At 34.7% G+C, this 20,926-nt stretch overlaps 2 long non-coding RNA genes across 2 annotated transcripts; one reads left to right on the top strand and one right to left on the bottom strand.

Moving 5' to 3' along the window:
* Nucleotides 1–12,319: 12,319 nt before the first annotated feature.
* On the bottom strand, nucleotides 12,320–14,449 carry LOC140885544 (uncharacterized). The gene is made up of 3 exons (XR_012150994.1): nucleotides 14,337–14,449; nucleotides 14,180–14,225; nucleotides 12,320–12,916 (listed from the first exon to the last, which is right to left on the bottom strand). It is a non-coding gene; the product is annotated as an uncharacterized lncRNA (long non-coding RNA).
* A 4,463-nt stretch (nucleotides 14,450–18,912) lies between these two features.
* On the top strand, nucleotides 18,913–20,414 carry LOC140885060 (uncharacterized). The gene is made up of 3 exons (XR_012150794.1): nucleotides 18,913–19,203; nucleotides 19,594–19,823; nucleotides 19,903–20,414. It is a non-coding gene; the product is annotated as an uncharacterized lncRNA (long non-coding RNA).
* Nucleotides 20,415–20,926: the final 512 nt, after the last annotated feature.

Here is a 20,926-nt window from a genome sequence, read left to right as displayed (position 1 = left end):
CGAGCAGATGTAGTATTTTTGCCTTTGAGTGGTTTTGATCTTATTTTGGGTATGGACTGGTTGACAGTCAATGGAGCTTCGATTGATTTTCGTCGGAGATCAGTGTCAGTGAGACCTACAGTAGGCGACCCGTTCACTTTTCATGCATCTCAGAGCAGTGATATTCCTCAGGTGATATCTCATATTCAGGCGAGGAATTTGTTGAGACGGGGTTGCCAGGGGTTTCTAGCGAGTATTGTCACGACTACAGAGCCATCTAGCAGATCATTATCAGAGATAGAGGTGGTTCGTGACTTTTCGGATGTCTTTCCGGAGGATGTTGCCGGAATTCCACCAGTGAGAGAGGTGGAGTTCAGCATCGACTTAGTGCCAGACACCGTGCCTATCTCTAAGGCACCGTACAGGCTTGCTCCTACCGAGATGAAAGAGTTGAAGGAGCAGATTCAGGAGTTGTTAGAGAAAGGCTTTGTTCGACCTAGTTTTTCTCCTTGGGGAGCTCCGGTGTTGTTTGTGAAGAAGAAGGACGGCAGTATGAGACTGTGCATTGATTACCGAGAGCTTAACAGGGTCACAGTGAAGAACAAGTATCCACTGCCGAGGATAGAGGATTTATTTGACCAGTTGCAGGGAGCTTCAGTGTTCTCCAAGATCGATCTGCGATCTGGTTATCATCAGTTGCGTGTCAGAGATGCAGACGTGTCCAAGACTGCTTTCCGGACACGATATGGGCATTAAGAGTTCTTAGTGATGCCCTTTGGGATGACCAATGCTCTAGCGGTTTTCATGGATCTCATGAACCGAGTCTTTCAGCCATATCTAGATCAGTTCATCATAGTCTTTATTGATGATATTTTGATCTATTCTAGGAGCATCGAGGAGCATAGACAGCATCTTCAGACGGCCTTGCAGACCTTGAGGGAGCGTCGTTTGTATGCCAAGTTCAGCAAGTGCGAATTTTGGCTTGAGCATGTGGCATTTCTTGGCCACATTATTTCGAGAGATGGGATTGCAGTTGATCAGTCTAAGGTGGAGGCAGTGCAGAATTGGGGTATTCCGAAGAATGCTTCCGAGATTCGCAGTTTCTTGGGTTTGGCCGGATATTACAGGAAGTTCATCAAGGGTTTTTCCTCTATTGCAGTACCCTTGACTTCCTTGACCAAGAGGAATGCGAAGTTTATCTGGAGTTCAGACTGTCAGAGGAGCTTCGATCAGCTGAAGGAAGCACTCACTACTGCACCAGTATTAGCGATGACAGTACCACACGAGGAGTTAGTGGTGTACACCGACGCGTCTAAACTAGGTTTAGGCGCAGTGCTTATGCAGTGTGGTAAGGTTATTGCATATGCGTCGAGGCAGCTGAAGATTCACGAGCAGAATTATCCGACGCATGACTTGGAGTTAGCAGCAGTGGTTTTCTCTTTGAAAATCTGGAGGCACTATCTGTATGGCGAGAAGTGCAAGATTTTCACAGACCACAAGAGTCTCAAGTACTTCTTCACACAGAAGGAGTTGAACATGAGACAGCGTCGATGGTTGGAGTTGGTGAAAGACTATGATTGTGACATTAGCTACCATCCGGGTAAAGCTAATGTAGTGGCCGATGCTTTGAGTCGGAAGTCGTCAGTGGTATCATGTTTGACCATACAGTTACCACTACAGAGCGAGATTCAGAGATTTGTCTTGGAGTGTTATCCGAGTGGTCGTACACCGAGCTTGTCAGTGTTGACGGTGCAGCCAGTTCTGCGAGATCGGATTAGAGAGGGACAGTCCACTGATGAGAAGTTACAGCGATGGAGACAGAGAGATGAGGCTAGAGGTAATCTCTTGTATACAGTGGAGGATGGTATCGTTCAGTACCGTGGGAGGATGTGGGTACTGAACGTCGATCAGTTGAGAGCTGAGAATTTAGCAGAGGCTCATACATCTCCGTACTCCATTCACCCCGGAAGTACGAAGATGTGCGAGGACTTGCAGCTATTGTATTGGTGGCCCGGGATGAAGAGTGACATCGGGAGAGTGGTGTCAGAGTGCTTGACTTGTCAGCAAGTCAAGGCAGAGCATCAGCGTCCAGCAGGACTTCTTAGACCTCTTCCTATTTCCGAGTGGAAATGGGAGAATATTACGATGGACTTTGTGGTTGGCTTACCGAGGAGTGCCAGAGGTTGCACCGCGATTTGGGTGATTGTGGATAGACTCACCAAGTCAGCTCATTTCTTGCCGGTGAGGACTAATTATTCTTTAACACAGTATGCAGAGATTTACATCAGAGAGATTGTTAGACTGCATGGCATACCAGTGTCTATTGTGTCAGACAGAGATCCGAGATTCACATCTGCGTTTTGGAAGAGTCTGCACACAGCTTTGGGGACGAGACTTTTGTTCAGTACAGCATTTCATCCCCAGACAGATGGTCAGTCTGAGAGAGTGATCCAGGTTCTCGAGGATCTTCTGAGAGCTTGTGTCATTGATTTTCGGGGCTCTTGGGAGACTAGACTGCCATTAGTGGAGTTTACCTATAACAACAGTTTTCAGTCGTCTATAGGTATGGCTCCTTATGCAGCCTTGTATGGGAGGAGATGTAGATCTCCTGTGCATTGGGATGAGGTTGGTGAGTGGATTTTACTGGGTCCTGAGATTGTGCAGCAGACAGCGGACATTGTGACTCAGATTCGAGATAGGATGAGGACTGCTCAGAGTCGACAGAAGAGTTATGCAGATGCTAGACGACGAGATTTGGAGTTCGCTGTAGGTGATCACGTATTTCTGAAGGTGTCACCTATGAAGGGGTAGTGCGTTTTGGCCGGAGAGGCAATCTTAATCCGAGGTATATAGGGCCATTCGAGATCTTGGAGCGAGTTGGCACGTTGGTCTATCGTTTAGCTCTACCTCCAGGGCTAGCGGCAGTGCACAACGTTTTCCATGTATCCATACTTCGGAGATATGTCTCCAACCCGTCGCATGTGTTGGATTTCGAGCCCTTACAGTTGCCACCAGATCTAGTGTATGAGGAGAGGCCAGTGCGGATCTTGGCAAGAGAGGAGCAGAGGCTTAGGACGCGGGTCATACCGATGGTCAGAGTCCAGTGGCTGAATCACTCGGAGGAGGAAGCTACTTGGGAGACCGAGGCTGACATGAGGATTCGCTACCCGGAGTTGTTCGGGTAAGTACTTTAATTTCGAGGACGAAATTCAATTTAAGGGGGGAGAATTGTAACACCCGGTATTTTTAATTACGTAAATCCGCATGCATAATTAGGGTATTTAATTATTTAAATTTTAGATTTATGGGTTAAATAATTATGTGAATTATTTGTGCATGATTTAATTTATTTTTTTTAAGTATTTAACCCATAATTAGTAATTTTTATGATTTTTAGTATCTTAATTATTTGATCGCGTAGACGGGACCGTGGACGGACGAGATGACAACTTTCTAGCCAAATTATTTTATGAGCCTTTTTAGAGCCCTAAAATATTATTTTGAGTTTTATTATCTCAAAATTTTAAGTATTTAATTTTATATAATTTTAGGAGTTCATTTTTATTCACAATAAGCCAAAATATTGACTTTTTAGTATTTTTAAAATTCCCTAAATTTATAATTTCGGGATTTTCATATGTTTAACTTAAATTATCAGATTTTAACTTTTAAGTTAGAGTTTTAAAATTTTATATTTTATATTTAAACCTTATAATTATCCTAAAACCTATTTTAATTAAAACTCTAACCTAATCTACCCAAACCCATCGACCTAAAGCTATCAGCCGCCTCCCCTTCCCCTCCATATTCATCTTCTTCACCTAGCAATCCTTGAAGAACTCCATAGCTCGTTTTTGAAGGTTCAAGGCTTGTCGTCATCGCCCGTCGTCCCGGAATCGTCTCACGCTCTTACTTCTCTTAGTTTACGGTGAAAGGCATGATTTTTCCTCCTCTTTTCTTCTCCGGTATATGCATGTGTGTATCGTGTATACATCAGACTTTTCCAAGATTTTTACAGAAAGTTTCGGTTTTGGATGTTGCATCTTGTTCTTGCATTGTTTTGGTTTGCATACCCACGTTTTTCTTGCATGGATTGATCATGGCTGCTGCTCCATGGTTGGAGACATGTATCAGGGTCCCTAGGGCCGAGTCAAGTCGGGGTTTGAGGCTAAGGTAGGCAGGAAACGAAGTTCTTCACTTCTGATGTTCCTGTCGCGCAGGTTTAGGGTTCTGGGGAAGAAGACTTTGATATCCTTCCTCAGGCCACTATTTTGGGTGAGGTTTGTTGGGTTGGAACCTACTAGATGTTGGCTGAGTTTTGCAATTGGTTTCACGGTTTTAGGTGGTCGGAATCTCGAGAACAAAGCAAAACGCCACAGCTGCTCCTGTCTGCGCGCGAGCTGCGGGTAGGCTGTTTTGCAGAGCTTCGTTCTCCCTCTAGAATTGATGGTTTGGGCTGGTTCTTACATGGTTGGAAACGTCTTGAAGAGGGCTAGAGGTAGGTGGTGTTGCTCCGGCCAGGGGATGGCCGGAGCATGGCGGCAACTGCCCCGAAAAGCTGCTGCTCGCGGCCGTGGGAAAACTAGGAGGGGCGATCGGGTTAGGGTTAGGTGATGGGTCCGGGTCGGGTCCTTGGGTCTGGGTCAAGTCGGTGGGTCATGGGTCGGGTTAAGTGAGTCCGGGTACGAGTTTGGTGGACCGGGCTCGAGTCTTTTTATTTTTAAAACATTTTATGAATTAATGGGTTTTTGGGCCAATTAAATTGAAATAAAATTATTTGGACTCCCAAATAATTTTATTTGGACTTTTAAAATTTTAATTAAGTTATTCCATTAATTTTATGGGCTTTTGAGCCCATAAAAGTTATTGGGCCAGTCTTTGGGTTTTTGGGCCCATGGGCCAGTTTAAGTTTTTATTGGGCTTAGTGTATTTTAATGGGCTTTATTAATTTAATTGGGCTTAGAATAATTATTTGGACATAAAGTTTAAGATATTGGGCTTAAGTATGTTAATGGGCCAGATTTAAGCAAATGGGCTTGAGTGTTAGGGCCAGCAGTCCAGTACGATCCATGAAAATTTGCATGTGTCCTGAATATATATTTAATTATTTTTATGCATTTAAGTTATTTTAATATTTATATGTTAGTAAGAAATTAAATTAAATATATATATGAAGGACACACATTTTTATTTAAGTACATGCATTCATGAAATAATTTTATGCATGATTTAATGTTTAAGGTTGAGCAAGAAAATATTTTATGTTGGAAGTTGAAGTAGTCTGACAATTTAAGGGGGATTCGTCCCCATATGATTGAAGGGCAGTTTACTGCCAATTTAAGAGGTGATTCGTCACCGGCCACGTACGCTGGTTTCCACGCTGATCAGTATTTAATGTATGATTTAAGGTTACACTACGGATACAATCATGCTATGTTAGAAAATTAATTTGCTCAACAATGTTATGTATTATGTTATTTAAGTTTATTTAAGTTAAGTTTTGTTATGTAATTTTTAAGCATGCTCATTCATGTATATGTATGTATTAGTATTTAATTGTTTTAAATTATTTTAAACCCTTGTTATGTTAGCATGTTGGGCCTCTAGGCTCACTACAGTGGTATGGTGCAGGTGAGTACATAGAGGATGATGTAGCTCCCACCGGAGGCGAGGATGTATGAGCGGACATGCAGTGATCCCATGACCGTGATAGATGTCTGAGTCACATGCATGTTTTAATTATGTCGGCATGATACATTTTTATTATTTTTCAGTGGTTGTGAGTTTAGAATATTTTATTAACTATTTTCAGTGCATGCAAATTTTATTCATTTTATTATGCAGAATTTTTAATTAAATGTTTGACTCAGATATTTAGTTTATTTTAAAAGAGTGCATTTTTATTTAAGTATTTAATTGTTTGTCTATTTATTTATTTTAAATCTATTTATTTTGTGCATATATGTATGGGCATATATGTACCTATTTTATTTAGTAAGTATAAAAAAAAAAAAATTTCCGCATATTTATTTATTAATTATAGAGTTAGGGTCGTTTCATCAGCACCGGGGATCTTCTCCTCACGGGACCATGTAACAACGGCATCTACGTCTGGCCACAATCTGCACTGTCCCCTCACTCGCCCTCCGCCTATATATTTGCCTCTATGTCCATCCCCCTATGGTATGCTCGTCTCGGTCACCCGTCGCAAGATGTTGTGCGTCATTTAGTGTCTTCTAAGGTTCTACCAGTGTTTGTTCGTTCCGATTCTCATTTTACTTGTAATTCTTGCAATATCAATAAGAGTCAAAACTCCCATTTTTTAACTCTTTACTTAATTCATTGTCTCCTCTAGAGTTAGTTTTCTCCGATGTATGGACCTCTCCAATTACTTCTATGGATGGATTCAAATATTATGTTATTTTTGTGGATCATTTTACTAAATACATATGGCTTTTCCCTCTCCGCCGCAAATCGGATGTCCTCTCCGTCTTCTCCTTGTACAAATATCTTGTTGAATCTTATTTTAAATACAAAATTATCACCCTATACTCTGACAATGGCGGCGAATTCCTTGCTCTTAAATCCTTCTTGGCTACAAATGGCATCACCCATCTCACCACTCCACCCCATACACCTGAACATAATGGCTACTCGGAGCGTCGTCGTCATCATATTGTCGAAACTAGCCTTACCCTACTGCATCAAGTCTCATTACCTTCTACGTTCTGGCCTTTTGCCTTTGCCGCTGCCACCTACCTCATTAATCGCATGCCCAAGCCTAATTTGTCCATGAACTCCTCCTTCGAAAAGCTTTTCCATCGCCCGCCTAACCTTCATAAACTTCGCATCTTCGGTTGTCTGTGCTACCCCTGGCTTCGCCCATATATTTCTCATAAACTTTCCCCAAAATCATCCCCTTGCATCTTCTTAGGTTACTCTCTTACCCAGAGTGCTTATCTGTGTTATGATATGTCCTCCTCGAAAATATTTGTCTCTCGTCATGTGCGGTTTGTCGAGTCAGTGTTCCCGTACCCATCTTCTCATGCTTCCACTACTTCCTCTCCTACGTCTTCTGAGTCTTCTTCACATGCAGATGTGGCCCCGACGTTTTTTGTGCCTCCATCAACACATGTCCCGTAGCTCACCCCGCCTGCTGAGCCTTTACCTATCCAGCCTAACCCACCTGATGTCTCTCCTCCCTCTACTCACCCCATGACCACTCGCTCTCGCAACAACATATTCAAACCAAACCCCAAATACTCCCTTCATACCACCAGCCCCACCTTCGATCGCGAGCCCACTTGTGTTACCACTGCCCTTCGAGACCCCCGCTGGCGCACTACTATGTCGGAAGAGTTTGATGCTCTTTTATCCAATGGCACTTGGGATCTTGTTCCCCCACATCACACTCAAAATCTTGTTGGTTGTAAATGGGTTTTCCGCATCAAACGCACCTCTGACGGGTCAGTGGAAAGATTCAAAGCTCGGTTAGTGGCCAAAGGGTTTTATCAACGACCTGGCATTGACTTTCATGACACATTTAGTCCTGTGGTCAAACCCACTACGATTCGAGTAATCCTCAGTCTTGTTGTTCACCGCGGTTGGTCCCTTCGCCAACTTGATGTTAACAATGCCTTTCTTCAAGGATCTCTTGATGATGAGGTTTTTATGGAACAACCTCCTGGATTTCTTGACAGTAATTTTCCCACGTATGTTTGCAAACTCAACAAGGCCATTTATGGTCTCAAGCAAGCACCACGTGCATGGTATCAAGAATTGAGTTGCTATCTTCTTACATTGGGCTTCTCGAATTCTCGCTCTGATGCTTCGCTTTTTATTCTCCGCTGCAATAATTCCACTGTCTACTTTTTGGTATATGTTGATGACTTGATTGTTACAGAAAATGATACTGCTATGATTAATGCTATCATTCACAGATTTGCGTCCCGATTCTCGATCAAAGACCTGGGTTCTTTATCTTACTTTCTTGGTGTTGAGGTCCTTTCCACATCTCAAGTATTCTTCTGTCTCAACGGAGGTATGTCCTTGATCTTTTGTCTCGCTTCAACATGCAGAATGCGAAGCCGGTTCAGACACCTCTGGCTCCTGCATCGCTGCTCTCTGCTTATGATGGTGCTCCTCCTGCCGATGCCACTGTTTATCGTCAGGTGGTTGGTAGTCTGCAATACTTGCTTCTCACTCATCCTGATATTGCATTTGCGGTCAACCGGCTGTCTCAGTTCATGCATTCCCCTTCTGAACACCATTGGGGTGCTGTCAAACGACTTCTTCGCTATCTCAATGGCACCTTGTCCTATGGGCTACACCTTCGCCGTTCTGATTCCTTGGCTCTTCATGGCTTCACTGATTCAGATTGGGCTGGCAATCCTGATGATCGATGCTCCACTGCTGCATATATTATTTTTCTTGGTGTGAATCCTATCTCTTGGAGTTCGAAAAAGCAACGTACAGTGGCTCGTTCCTCTACTGAAGCTGAATATCGCGCCATCGCCACAGGCGCTGCAGAACTCTCTTGGCTCTGTTCGCTTCTCAATGAACTTGGGGTCCCACTTCCGACTGCGCCTATGATCTACAGTGACAACATTGGTGCCACGTATCTCTGTGCCAATCCTGTCTTCCACTCTCGCATGAAACACATTGCTCTAGACTACCATTTTGTTCGTGACTTGGTGCAGCATTCCAAACTCTGTATCTCGCATATGTCCTCTGCTGATCAGCTTGCCGATGCACTCACCAAACCATTATCTGGTGCTCGTCTTCAAGATATCATTTCCAAAATTGGTATTTCCTGGGAACCTTCATCTTGAGGGGGCATGTTAGCGTATCTACCTATACAAATAAATTATTTCCATTGATTTTGTTACCTTGTACACTTTTGTATCTATTAGGAATTTATTTGTATGTATCTTTACCTTATGTAGATGATTACACTTGTATATAATAATGCTCAAGTTGAGTAATAAAATAAGTCATTTTATTCTCATTATTATAGTAAGAAGAAATTTAGTTTGAAAAAAGAAATTGCAGTTGCTCCAAAAATGCATGTGAGTGGGCAGTTAGATTTCTAATTGACGAGAAAATGAGATTAGAGGGGAGAAACTGCTGCAACGTGAAAATTTGGCTGCAATAAAAGGACAAAACTGGAAGAAAATTTTAGTCTTCTCGCACCATACCAAAAACAGGTTTTATAAGGGGCTCAAGTATTAAAATATAGTATAGATATTATTATTATTATTATTATTATTATTATTATTATTATTATTATTATTATTATTATTATTATTATTATTATTATTATTATTATTATTATTATTATTATTGAGACAAATAACCTAATTAATGTGTTTAGTATTTAATATTTTATTTTTTTTATTTGTTTCCAAATAGAAAAAAAATTATTAGTATCATTTTATTATAATAATTATTATTATTCTTATTTTTTAATTAATATAAATTTATTATTGCGATACTTAATATTACTGTCATTATCATTATTATAATAATTATAATTCTTATTTTTTTGAATTAGCATCAAATTTATTGTTATTGTTAATATTTCTTCGTCTTCATCGTTAATATTATATATAACAAATAATATAATTATTAATGAGATTATTAGTATTATACTTAACTAATAAATAATTAATGAGAATAATATTAATTTTTTTTTATTTTTATTGTGATGATTGTTTCTTTATGGGTCACGAACAAATTTGAATCCCTAGTTTATAATTTTTTATTTTGATTTGGACATATAAAATTAGTCTAAATTTCAAATTGAGTTATGAATAAAATTGTGGTACGTTAAATTGAATCTGTAATATCAATGCATGTTTTATCCATTTTTTTTAATGCAGGTAAAATAAATTTCAAATATTTGATCGAGGTATGTATAATTTTTTTTATTTTTAGTGTATTTATTATAATCATAATTTTAATTTTTTTTTACTTATTATTCAATTTGTTGTTATTTTTAAGTAATTAACCGTCGTAATTGTATTATTATTATTATTATTATTATTATTATTATTATTATTATTATTATTATTATATTTGTTGTTGTTGTTGCTTTTTTTATATAATATTGTTGTTGTTAATAACCGTAATAGTTTGATTTTGATAAATTATTTAAATATATATTTTTTAAAAAAGGAATACTTATTTTTATTAATTATAGGATGACATTACAAGCTAGACTTACAAATACTATTGTTCTTTGTCGGTGGGCTAGCATATCGAATCAAAATAACGAATTTTCGGAATATCGTACGAAATTTTTTGGATATATATATATATATATTTGGTATACGAATTTTTTTCGATATTTATACGGTATTAATATAAATTTTTTTATATCAAAATTTCAATATCGATATCGATATAATTTTTTTTCCATGTCGATATTTTTAATACAATATTTCGGAAACCCACCTCTATTTGTCAACAACAAACTCATATATATAGTTTGATTGCACTTAACAATTTGGATATCAACTTAAGAGTTGGTCGATCGATCTGATAATTTAATTTTGAAATTATGAAAAAGTGATGTACTACATAGACTTCAGTCATGTTTATCTCGATTACCATGACCATAGTGACGTGACTCACGCGGACAAATTGTTTTTAAAAATAAAACCAAAGTCACGCCTAAAGAGAAAGCGTGACTTTGGTTTTATGATTTTTTTATTGAAGAATATTATTACAAATATAGATATATAATTTTGTCAAAATTAAAGGTGAGCATTCGGTTAATTCGGTCAAAAACCGAATCGAATTAACCGAATTATTTTTTGGTTAACCAAATTGAACCGAATTTATGCTAAAACCGATTTAACCGAACCGAATTAAAAATCGGTTAATTACTGACCGAATTAACCGATTTTTTTATTATAAAATAAATTTTTTTATAAAATTAATAATTAAAATATAATATTTTTATCATTATAAAAATATATTAAGCTTAAAAAATTAAAATAACAAAAATTAATTAAAATATTAAATATAAACACATTTAAAATATATTATAAATTATATATAAAGCCTAATAAAAAAAATCAAAATTAATTATTTTATAATTCGGTTAACCGAATTAACCGAATTTTTTTAAGAAAACCAAAAACCGAACCGAAATAACCAATTTAACCGAAATTTTCGAACACAAAAACCGAATTTCCGAATTAACCGAACCGAATTTTCGAATTGAGTCGGTTCGGTCGATTAATACGGTTTAACCGAAATTTTGCTCACCCCTAGTCAGAATCACGCTTTCTGAGAAGGCGTGATTTAATTGAAATCACGTCTTATCACATGGCGTGATACATTTACAATAAACGGTTAAAAAACGGGTCACTCTCACCAAATTAATTTTTAGATTTTTGACCTTCTCTATTTATTTTTTTAACACTAACCTTTATTTAAAAATTAATGGTTCTATATACCAGTATTATCCTTTTTTAATTAAAAACCTAATTAACCCAATCCTCGCTTTTGCATCCATTCGTATTATGATTGCCGATTACTTGGCGCCATCCACTTTCTCTTTTACTACTGGCTTCTACGATTCTAAAAAAAAAAATCTTCAGTTTATTTGATGTATTTCTTAATCTCCTCATTTTGAATACCCTTATTTTCTTTCTACAAATTTTTTTCTGTATATCAAATTCCATTGGTGGTTTCAAGTTCTCCTTAATAACTACAGCAAATTTAATAGGTGAGCCTTTGTACATCATTTATTTTTTCTACTAAAAACATTCATTTATGAGATTAAACTGGAAAAAATTATATGTTATCTCTATAGTTAGTTTGTTGGGGTTTTTTATTAAATTAATATAAAATAAATATATATTAATTAAAATAATGCATTTTTAAAAAATTTATGAAACTATGCTAATCCGGGTTAAGTCGATGCTGTGGGTGGCGTGGTGGATTTTGATTGGTTAAAATCAGTGGACCCTATATGGAACCCATTAATTTTAATCAATCATGAGGTTACACATCGTCCGCGGGGTACGGCATGAACAAAACCGCTAATTCGGGACAGTCAGTCCCGGATTCAGCAAAGATGTCAGTCCCGGATTCATGTTTAATAATAAAAAAAGAAGACCCATTTTTGGGGCAAAAAAAACGGCTGGACCATGAGGCGGTCCAGCCGATTTGCTATTAAAAAAAATAATAAAGATGTCTTGTCGGTCAAATTGCTTTCAATTTGACCGACAAGACAATTTCTGAATCCGGAGCAGAGACCTCCGGATTCAGAAATCATCATACACCAATAATTAGTTTTTTTACTTTATTGATTGAATTATTGGTTCTTTCACATGCTCAATTATTTTTTTTTCTCACGGGTGATCACAACTCCTTCTTCTCCATTTTATTTTTCATTATATATTCGATAGATTTATGCTCTCATTTTCATTGTTCTTCTCCTTTTTCTTGAGATTGTTTCTTTCACATACTCAATTATTATTTTCTTCACGGGCAAACACAACTCCTTCTTCTCCATTATATTTTATTTTCCATTATATATTCTATAGATTTATACTCTCAATCTCATTGTTCTTCTCCGATCCTTTTCTGGAGTTTCTTAAAGGTAAGCGTCATCCTTCTTCTCCATTTTGCAATGTCGTCATTTGTGCTGTCATCCTGAATCATATGATCAAGACAGTGCTTTCGTATAGCGCCGAGATAAAGGTGTCCACTTTTGATTTTATTATCATCGGGCATGAAACCCAACCAATATAAACAGCGATGCTGCAACTTATTTTTAGTGTACGTTGTATCCACACCAATGATAGGAATGCCGTCGATATTCAAACCCCAATTCATTGTCACGTCTTGTAGGGTTATATCGTGGCCTCACCTCCTGGAAGATGGAATGTGTGGGTTTCTCGATCACATCTCTCTACCATGGCTGTAAGCAAGTGATGATCATAATATTTTGTTGATGATGTTAATTAATGGTGAATATAATATATTGATATAATAATAATCCATCATTTTCTTAAAAAAAAAAAATTAATCCGTCATTTTTATTATTTATGATTCGACTGAGAATATGTGAACAAAATAGTATACACTTAAATTACTAAAAAATATACACACACATTCATGCCTACTAATGATTTTTGTCTAAGATTATAAATTAATTTCAAATTTAAACGAGGTTAGAGAAGTAAAAGAGAGCAAAAAAAAATCTTGACAATTTTTTTATTTCCAACAATACTCTTCAATTTTAAATATTTAAAAATTCAACAAATTAAATAATAATTAATTTAGATTTATAATATAACTACATTTGTAGTTACTGTAATGATTATTCAACATATTTTTATTATTATTGATTATTATAATGTATTTTTTTATTTGACAATAATATTGTGATAGTTACTAACTTTATTTAATATTAAATATATAATTATTACAATAAATACATATTTATATTATTATCAAATTTAATAATTTTATATATTTTAGTTATTCTTTGGGGTTAGGAAATTAAAATTAGTAAAAATTTAATACTTAATATAATATTTAAATTTGTACTATAATTTAAGAAATTTTAATTATTTTTAATAATTTTTGTCAAAATAATTATTAACATTCAAAATTATTAATTTTATTATAATATATTTTATTCTTAAATTCAAACAATTAATTCGTATATATCTAATTAATTGATATAATAATAATTAGGCATTTTTATTCTTTATAATTGAAAATATACTATTTGAAAAAATCATTACGAAGTTAAATAACTAAAAAAAATAACACAAACTAATACTTACTAATGATTTTAATACATGAAGTTTTATTTACATACTATTTTTTCTTAAATAGATTTAATAAATTTTTTTTAGTTTACTATTAACAACTCACAAATGTATCGTATATCTTACATATAATATTGCAGATATCACGCACAACAAAAAACAATAATAGCCTAAATAAAATAAAATCAAAAAATTGTGTCGCTATAATTTTAAAATAAATAAATTAATTACTCTATTCTTAAGATAATTACATAAAATTATAAATTAATTGTGTACGATTCATCAGTAATCTAAGCATAAAATAAGTAAAGAAAACTTTTAACTAAATTAAATTAACTTTAAATATTATATTTCACCAAAATTAATAAATAATAGAATTGTAAGAAAGTAATTACGATAATTACCTGTTAACTGACGAAGGCAAGATCAACAGTCGAAAAAAATTATAATCTGACAATATTTTTAAAAAATTAGAACAAAATATACAACTAAATAAAAACATCCTAACAAAATAGATTTATTACAATAAACTAAAAATTAAACATAAATATAAATGGTTACCTTTAACAAAGACGGAGGAAGTATGAAAAAAAATGATAGAGGAATTCGAATATATAAGCGAATGGAATGGAAAGGGAAGGGGATTCACGGACAAAATATATGCATCAATAGTTGGAATGTGAAGAGGAAGGACATGCATCAATAAGTCCGTGAAGTCTGTGAATTGGCATTGAGTGAATCGTGTCTTTGAATTCGGAGCTGTCTTATCGGTCAAAGCTTATTCACTTTAGCTTTAAAAAAAATCGGCTGGACCAGTATTTTTGGTCCAGCCGATTTTTTTTGGACCCAATTTAATCTGAGCTTCTTTTTTTTTTAATATTAAAACTAAATCTGGGACAGTCTGTCCCGGATTCAGAAGAGATGTGACAGATCTCTGCTGAATCCGGGACAATCTGTCCCGGATTATACTAGATTAATAAACTTTTTACAAATGCAATATTTTCATTAATTTTTATTTATTATATATTAATTTAATAGTTATAAAACTTAAATTTTGGGTCCCGAGCCTTTGAAATTTTTGTACGATATGCATATAACAAATAAAATTTTTCTCTTTTTTTTTTTTTTCTAACTAATGAAATTAATTTATGTGTTGCACTATTTGAATTGGTGACAGCAACGAAAATCATTTAGAAAGGTAGATTATGGGTTTGTTTATTTGTGTTTTTCTATATGCTAAATTTTCTTAATTTGTTTTTCATTTAGAAGGGCATGAAAGTAAAACTAAATGAATTAAAAGGATGAAGGTCATTTTTCAAAATGTTAGTACGAAGGCTAATTGGTTAAATATTTCCGTTAAAAAAACCCCACGCTAAATCTCACTTATCAGAGTTCTTTCAGTCCAAAATCCATTTGCAATCCCCAAATATTAGGGTTATTAAGGTTTGTAATTTTTAATCCTCTCAGAGCGTAGTATGGATTAACCAGTTTCTTATTTATATATGGAACCGGATGAATTTAGTAAATTAGATATGACAGAAGCATTTTCTTAACTGGTTTTACTATGCCAATCGGGTGAGATAGGATATGATGAATTAATTAGAGGATCATAACCTTGCTAGGTTTCCTCTATAACGTATTTTTTACCTACACCTTAAAAATATTATATGTATCTTTTGTCGCTCGCATTTGAATAGGATTTATTTATAAAGAATTGATTATACATGCATGGTTTCTTATATTGGGTTCTTGATTCAAAATCTGGGAATATTTTGAATCAAGTTCTTTACTCGAGCTTAAAGGATATTTCACACATACTCTCTTATGCTTATTGCGTTCATATTCCTAAATTTTCCTCATTTTTGTAGAAGAGCTACCGGAGCAATCATGATTAAGGTAAATTGTGGTACATGTTATATGGTACTTCCAGTGGGAAGATCATTTCGTGAAAAAATTGAAAAATGCATTTGGTAATTATTTGGAGGAAGATGGTCATATAGAAAAACATTCATGATTAGTAAATTTGACCTTCTTATATATGTACGTGTCTTCAAAAACATAGGTTGACTCAAGACTTAATTTTTATCATTATGTTGGCCTAACTTTAACAGGTTGCGTAAGGTTGCTTCTCTCCTTTAGCATTGTAAATACCGGGCTAAATTATGTATAATAAACCACAAAAGTTGAGCTCGGGGGAATTCCCGGATGGAGTTCTTTCATCTTCGATTTCTTGAATCAAGCTCATCATCAGTATTCAATATTCATTGAGTACATTCATTGAATATTGTATTACTTTTCTGATTAGTATATCTAATAAGATTAATAAAGAATACTATAATTAATGTTATTCTTACTTGTTTTCTACTACTGATTCAATCGAACTTTGATGATTAAATATTAGCTAGATTTTATTAACTCATGCGAGGAACTAAACTGATCTAAATTTACCAGGAATCCTAAATTATATTTGGTTTGTAATATATCGGACTTCATGGCCTCAACATCTAATTTCATTTGATTTGAACTATTTAATGGGAGCACATAAGCTCGACCAGTACATTATTTTCATCAAGTATGGTCATGCTCATTAGTAAAGTTACAATAATTTTCTCATTGTATTTGACTAGAGGGGCCTTTAAAAATCGGAGTATTTGGTTCATATGATGAGTCTTATGTACTCAGATTTTATCATTATATGAACGAGGATTTTTTATGATAAAATTTTTATGATGCATAATTTATTTCAAATATCATATATTATTTTGGGTCCCTTCTGCCTTGTTTTTGTCTCTTATCGCGGTGACCTTCAGTCCGTTCGATTCACCTTGTACGGGTGCAGCTCATGTCACTTTCATTATCAAGCATCTTATCTTGACATCTCGAAAAAACCCAGTCAAGTCTACTCGATCATTTGAGGAATAAAGATAAGTTTTCTAAAGTTTTATTTGTAGCAAGTTATTCTTGTTGTGACAAATTTTGAGATATGTCATAATAAATTTTTATGTGAATTGTGAAGTCATTATTAACCCAATCGTATTGGACTTCTATCGGGCATGAAATCTAGCAATAAGGCACAATCCATGGCTAAACACTTTATAAGTTCGGGCAGGGCCGGCATCATAAATCCACTCCGGTGGTGCGAAACCAAAATCCTCTCCGGGGGTGTTAAACCAAAATCCTCTCCGGGGTGGCTAAACCCAAACCCACTCCGGTGGTACTCAAAAGCTCGATCAGTTCGGCACTCACCACGCCATTTGTGGTTATCTCAAAAGCCCGACCAGTTCGGCACTATGCAAACCCACGCCACTCGTGGTTATCTCAAAAGCCCGACCAGTTCGGCACTATGTAAACCCACGCCACTCGTGATTATCTCAAAAACCCGACCAGTTCAACACTATGTAAACTCACGCCACTCGTGGTTATCTCAAAAGCCCGACCCGATCGGCACGATGTAAACCCACGCCACTCGTGGTTATCTCAAATTTCCGACCAAGTTCGGCACATCCCACGCAATTCGTGGTTGTCTCAAAAGCCCGACCATCTCGGCACCATGTAAGTTCACTCCATCACGAACGCTCAAAGGAAATTTCAAAATGTTATCTTTATGTTCTAAAATATAAATTCAACCACTTAAAAGTTTCCTCCTCGTTTCACTCGTCGTCACTTCTCTCCGGGAGAAAGTATTAATGATATGATAAAAATCCTATCATATCTTTATTTATATCTTTATTAATATTTTAGAGATATATCATAATATTGCATGAATATGCATAAATCTAGTTGTATTATATATTACAATTCTACGTGGACTAGAATTCTCTCCCTATAAATAATGAATTTTTTAACCCTTATTCAGACAGGTTGTATTTTTTACCTAACGCCTCTCACTTTTTTCTTACACCTCTCATCTATGTCTTTTACATGTCTTTCTCATATTTTATATCCTTTGCAATTTTCATACATATTTTCTATTGAATCCTATACTGACTTGAGCGTCGGAGTGGCTTCGCCTTCGGGCGAGCCATCTTACATGTTTTTTTTGATACACAGAATTTTGGGATCATTCGACTCGGTTTATTGAAGAAATTGGTTCGTTATTACCAGTTCGAGGTAATTTATGTGATGCCGAAATTTTTGAACACATCAAATACTAAACAAGCATAAAATAGATTATATTAAATCTGGAAAAGTGAGTATTTGTATTTTTTAAAACACAAATCTTAAATCTGTAAATTTCTGTTACATTCTGTAATTGAAACATTAGAAGACGACTATTTCTGCTTTTCGGACGACTATTTTCAATTTTATTTCAAAAGTTTTATATTCACTTTAGAATACAATTATGAAAAGGCCATAATAATTATTTAATAATAATTACTGTTCTTGGATCATTAAATAATTACGGCTATTGGATCGAACGTGCACAATTCTTTTTATTCTCAACCTAGTATTGTTTTTCTAGCTACCTCAAAAATTTTTTTAATGAAAATATTATTTTTTATTTTATTATTTATTATGCAGTTTAAGCTGTCAAAATTAAACTCAACCTGAGTTGACCGAAAAATATCGGATTAGATTTTCATGATGTAATAGTTATTTTGTAAACCTTTGATTTTTTTAAAATATTTTTTTATTTTGTGTAGTAAGTATATTTTTAATTTTTTACAATTAAACTTTCACATTTATAAATTATATATAAACGAGATGTTGTTATCATGTATTTAAATCAAAATATATTGATTATTATTAATTTTATTTAAATATTTTGTTAAAAAAATAAAAAATCTTTTTTTATTAAAAATAATTAGTACATGATCAATTTTTTTGGGTTAAATTTGAGTCCAACTCGATCTAACCCGAATCCAAAAACTCAATCTAATCCGATATTTTTTTGGTCAACTCAGTGGCGAGAAATTTTGACACCTCCTAGAACTGCATAATAAATAAAATAAAAAAATATTATTTTTATTAAAAAAATTTTGAGCAAGACAAATAATTATAAATTGAAAAAAAAGAATTTTTAACAAAATTTGGATACTTTCCTAATTTATTAAAATATCATGGATAAATTAATTGTCAAATTTAAAACAAATATTAAATATTCCCCATCCTTCATCGCGCGCCATTCCACATCTGATCACGTTTCTTCTTCTTCTTCTCTCCTCCAACTTTCCTATTCACCTATTCACGTTGTCTTTCACCACCGATTACTCCGCCGTCGGTGATCGAAACTGAGATTTGAGAGTAGTTTCGGAATCCTATCTTTAAGGGCTATCTCCCACTACCCGTTTTGCAAGTTTTCAAGCGCTTTTTTTCAAACCCAAATTCCGGCCGCCGCTCGTTTCTCAGTCATCTGCCGTCTCCGTCGCAGACACTACCGAGGACAACGTGATTTAGTTATTTGGCTGATCTATTTCGTATATTTGAGGTATATTCGAAAGTTAGGGTTTTAAGTTTGGGGATTTTTGGTTAATTCGAGTTTATATACTTGATATATGGATATTTGTTTGGTTAATTCGAATTTCATATTTTTCGGGATTTGTTTTTGAATTTTCAGAATATATACATTAGACATTTTGGTAGCTAGGTCTCATTGGCAGATCTTGATGATCTGCATCTTGGGTGAAATTCTACATTAAGAAAATATTTCGTCCTCGCTTTTAAAAGATGTCATGCAGTTCATTGAGTTGGCTATAATTTGCAACTGGTCCCGAAGGATTAAAATCTAAAATGAAATTTCCACCTTTTTAGCCTGTTCTTTTCTTAGAATTTCCAAGGTATTTTGGACTATTTACGGTATGACATATTTTTCTTGTAGTGTTCTCTTCGATATGAGTGCAATTACTGTGTTCTGGGACATGATCGGATGTCCAGTATGGACAGACAATGATCCATCATTGGTTTTTAATGGACTTAACCACGCTCTTGCACAATTCCAAATTTTTGGCACTATTTTGATTTACGGCTACGGGGAAAAAAGTCAATTCTCCAACCTGTTGGATACAAATCTCAGAAAGGCCGGCATCAGAATGACCTGGTTGCGAAAATGTACGTGTGTGTGTTTGTTTTTTTCTTCGTTATTTTATTTATTTATGGTTATTTTAATTCATTTAATTTAATTAATCAGGTGATCAATCTAAAGAAATCTTCAAGGTTATGAATCAAATTATGTGTTTGAAGTTCGATCTTGAAGCGATAGATACGTCTTTACGTCGGCCAGTAACGAAAGTAGTTTGTGTGCTGATGAGCTCCGAAGAAAACTATGCAAGTTTATTTCATAAACTAAGCCGGCAAGGTCATTACGAGACCTTCCTGGTTCATCCTCATGCTGACCCAAGGAGTCTTAGTCAATCATGTTTGGTGCGTTCGTGTCAGCATCTTTACTCGTATGGTGGTTTACTACAAAAAACTGGACCATGTTAGTAACCGGACCCAAGGAGTCTTGCATTTTTAGTGCGTTCGTGTCAGCATCTTTGGTCGTATGGTGGTTTACTACAACAAATTGGACCATGTTAGTAATCGGATGTATGTTGACAGTAGCAAAATAGATTTCTATATTCATCGGAGTTTTCAAAAGTTCGCTTCTTTTTGACATGTTTTCTTGTGATGCCTTCGTCCCATCGTCAGCGAAAATCTTCTTTTCTCTTTCTTCTTTGTCTAGAAGACGTGGTTTTAAAATATGAAAGAATTTCAATGAGATATCAGGATAACTGAGCTCTGAGTTTACTTGAACACTAAAATTTAACATTAGTTTGGTGGTGAATTAAGAAGAATGATGAAATTTTTTATATTTGTGATGGAAGGTAAAATAAATTGTGAAAATTTTAACGTCTAGTTACGTCAATTTGTACGAGTATAGTTGAATTTTAAAAATATGACCGTAGTAAATTAATAAATTAATCAAGATTTTTGAAAATAATTAGATTTTTTTTTTTTTTTTTTTACAATTTTCGAATTTGTAATGATTTTTTCAAATATATTTTTAATTTGTAAAAGTTGTGATTGATCTTGTCTTATTGATCTTTATCGACCAATCATCTCAATCATTTTTTAAACAAATTCATTTTATATAATGACGAAATTAATCTAACCATTGGTTTAACTTTGATTTAAATAAAACAAACAAATAAAACTTTTTTATAAAATTAATA

This window comes from Henckelia pumila, chromosome 2 (assembly GCF_033568475.1).
Source record: "Henckelia pumila isolate YLH828 chromosome 2, ASM3356847v2, whole genome shotgun sequence".
NCBI classification, from domain to species: Eukaryota; Viridiplantae; Streptophyta; class Magnoliopsida; order Lamiales; family Gesneriaceae; genus Henckelia; species Henckelia pumila.
Note: the sequence above shows the minus strand (reverse complement) of the source record. Positions and strands in the feature narration are given on the sequence as shown.